This window comes from Agrilus planipennis, unplaced genomic scaffold (assembly GCF_000699045.2).
Source record: "Agrilus planipennis isolate EAB-ADULT unplaced genomic scaffold, Apla_2.0 scaffold137, whole genome shotgun sequence".
In the NCBI taxonomy this organism is placed as follows: Eukaryota; Metazoa; Arthropoda; class Insecta; order Coleoptera; family Buprestidae; genus Agrilus; species Agrilus planipennis.
In genome coordinates, this window is record NW_020439008.1 from 260495 (window position 1) to 264092 (window position 3598).

The 3598-nt window shown below is 34.4% G+C and overlaps 2 protein-coding genes across 3 annotated transcripts in view; both read right to left on the reverse strand.

Moving 5' to 3' along the window:
• LOC112904905 (ubiquitin-conjugating enzyme E2Q-like protein CG4502) overlaps positions 1 to 3598 on the reverse strand; it is a 90083-nt gene that overhangs the window by 70291 nt on the left and 16194 nt on the right. The window contains exon 1 of one of the 2 annotated variants that reach the window (XM_025976125.1): positions 2614 to 3134. The exons of the other annotated variant lie outside the window; for it this stretch is intronic. The gene's annotated coding sequence lies outside the window, so the exon portion shown is untranslated. Of the gene's footprint in view, positions 1 to 2613; positions 3135 to 3598 lie in introns of those variants that run through there. 2 annotated transcript variants of the gene reach the window in all.
• Positions 1 to 3598, reverse strand: part of LOC108735104 (PQ-loop repeat-containing protein 1) — an 88223-nt gene that overhangs the window by 67927 nt on the left and 16698 nt on the right. The gene's annotated exons all lie outside the window — the stretch shown is intronic.

Below are 3598 nucleotides of genomic sequence, written 5' to 3' on the forward strand. Positions count from 1 at the left end.
TGGAATTTTTCACACACAAGCCTTGCTATATGAGCTCTCAAAGCATATAAAAATTATACGGCTTAAATGTGAAGTTGGGTGCAAAAGAATACAATTAAATCCTCTGTCGGGAAAAAACGAAATGACTTTCCGAACAACCCTATATAATATATATTTTTCACTGATGAACAAAACCTGTAAACGTGGCTGGATCTACAATCATGAGGTTTTAATTGTATTTTATTTAATGCGCCTAAATTTAATTTTATGTATGGATCTGATTACGATTGCTGTTCCGAACCAGAGATTATTACTTAATACGGGCCATATCTGCCAAGATGTTTGATATAGGCCGTGTCAGGTGTTTCTAGATATGACCGTACGCCGTACTTCAAAATCCGGAGTACAAGTTTGGGCCATATTTCACCCATACTCTAAATGCTACTCGGGAAGCTACCCTACTCCAAGTCCGTGGGTCACATTGTAGCCCGCGAATGAATTGTAAATGACCCGCGAATCAGTTTCAAAATTCTCGCCAATTTGAAAGAGAAGCTCAATATGGCCACCATAAACTATAAAGTAATACTAAACTATTGGGATCCGTCAAATGGGAGGAGCCTAAAAACATGTCTCCGATTAGGGAAAATTTATCGTAGTTCCTATAGTGTACCGTGCAATTTCCAAGTTTTTAAATTACGATAAAATGATAAGTATTGCCTCGGAAAGGAAATTTCGTTGAAGGTGAGCGTGTTTTTAATGCCAATCACATTATAAAATTCGGAAATAACAAATTCCGTCAAGTTTACTGCCTAATTTTTACAAACTTCGGATTTAAAAAGTGATTCACGTTATATAATTGGTGAGGTGATTCTGGGTGATTTAAGCAATATCATATCANTTTTGAACAAAGAAAACATTTTTGTTATTCGCAGTGTTAAATTTAAAAGAACGTGCCTGCAACAAAGGAACGTTATCATTATAGTATGTAGGTTTTTCCTCGGCAAGTAACGTCCCTTCGCGTTGGCCACCAGATGGGTCGATGGTCTTCCCATTCACAAACAATTTTGTGATTGTAAATTGTAATCACGTAGTCACTAACCATAGCCTAAGGTCAAAAACATCCCACTATCGTACCTCCACCCCTTATATCTTGTTATATTTAAGTATTTTTCTATCTAATAATCATTCAGTTCAATTAATAATCACTTCCTCAGTTCATCAGTAATCGTTAATTAGTAGTATTCATTCGTTGTAGTTTATCATTTATCATTTAAGTATTTTTCGGTGTTAGTTTAAGTGTATGTGTTTATTAAAAACCTAAATATCACGTAAATTATTTATTGCTAGTTCTATCATTCCACGAAGACCACAGGTAGAAATATAGCAAAAGCTGAAAGTCGAATGGTCTAACTCTAACAGTTTACTTCATGGTAGAGACGAAGGCCGTTATTATAGCCCAAGCTCCCATAGCACAAAAATGTACGTTGTAGGATAGGTACCTAAAGCTGAAAACTTAACAATTGTAGAAAAACATACCAAAAAGCAGAAACACGAATCGTCTGGTGGACCATAGATTTCACCTTCCACATATATTATAAACAAGACATTGTTTACATATACTAAATCTTATAAATGTCATCAGCTAAATAATGCACAGTTATGGAAACTTCATAAAATTGCAAAGGTATGAAAAGATTTATGATTCTATAATCTATTTGAAGAAACGAAATCTTTACAATTCTTCATAAATCTTGAGAAGGAACCTGAAAATCCGCTTGTTATTCTGAATTATGTATGTAAATGGAGTGGTATGTGAGACTTTTGCAAATGCTCATGCTTAATTTTACGTTTGTTTTTAAATATAGTAAATTAACACATTTTAAATCGAAACTAATTATTTTGTTGTAATTTACAAATATTGCATTATATGGAAATTAATTTAACCGTAAAACACTGTGTGAGAGCGAGTAAGCAATATCAGTTATTTTCGATAACATGCTTTCCGTTTTCGAATACAGACAAGTAGAGTTGTCATATTTGTTTAAACTATAATCTTTACAGAAAAGTCAAAAAAATGAGTAAATAACTACCGTTAATGTAATCACCAGCCAGACCACTCGTCCCCATGTCATCAAAAATAAACAAAACAAAAACCCCACATCTTCCTTTGGTGTTTACTTAACATCAGAATGGCTACAACTTATTAACTTCCTGCTCATAGGGACGCTTTTGTAATGGATCCGAAAAATCAAAGTCGTAGTCTTCAACATATTTTGCAATTTGAAAGTCACATCAGCATTGCTAAATAATTTGGAAATGAAGTATGAGTAGCTGCCGTTTATATAATCTATGAACTAATAAGTTGTTAATTATTTTTTATTGAAACTATATATTAATACATGTGTTATGCTAATGAACTCTGTTCAGAAACCACAAAAAGAGAAAACTTTCATAATGAGTACATGGAAACTGTAGTTTCATATGTAGGTAATCAAAAGAAATTTTAAACTTATATTGTATATAAGTACTTAATATGTATGTTTATGTTTGCAGATAGTTCATTAAACTTTACATTGTGATTTAACATAAAACGGATAAAATGGACTAGGTATATTTTTGTTTACAACAGCTTACCTATAAAAAAACAAGAGCAGTCAATGCCTTGGCCCCAGCAAGTGATATGGCAGGATGTACCGTATCGGCCTAACCAGACGACAAGGGCTATTCAAAACTGCAACTACTAACATCGCTTATGATGTTAACGCATATTATTTATAGTCAGTCTAACGTTGATGTTCCTCCTGTTGAAAACGGACGGAAATAATTTCATGGAAAAGCTTGTGGTAACCGGCACGCCGTCGCGTCACTGGAGATGTTATTATTTTATTAACACACAAAAATTTGATTGATGGTTGTAATTATTATTGCAAAAACAGCCGGTTCTGTGTGTTCAGTGACCGACCTCCTCGACAAAGGATGGTAACAACAATCAGCAACACACTCTGACGCACTGAACAGTTACCGGCGATCAATGAATGCTTCACAGCGCGGCGCCAACAAACTGCGTACAGCGAACATACTTTTAGTACTTTTATTAGAGCTGCTGTCAAGTACCGTTTCCGAAGAAAACGCAACAATACGTTGCATAATATAAGGGTTATATGGGCTCTGATTATACTCGAATTCCCGTATTAACCATTTATATTTTTACGTTCTATTGCTATTATTATATTAAAAAGTTAAATTCATTATTATTGTTGTTCAATTTAAAAACTTTTAATTTGGAGCACTTCGCAATTATTCTAACCAGTTGGAGGTGCCCTAGGCGGTGTAAATGTGGGGGCGGCAAAAATGTCGTTTCCATTATTAGATAGAATCAGGTGCGCCTCGCAGTAGTGTCAGATTCAAACAAAGAAAACATTTTTACTTTTCGCAGTTTTAAATTTAGAAGAACGTTATCATGATAGTATGTAGGTTTTTCCTCGGCAGGTAACGTCCCTTAGCGTTGATCACCAGATGGGTCGATGTCACTAACCATAGCCTAAGGTCAAAAACTCCCCACTAACGTACCATCACCCCCTATATTTTGTTGTTATATTTAAGCATTTTTCTATCTAAT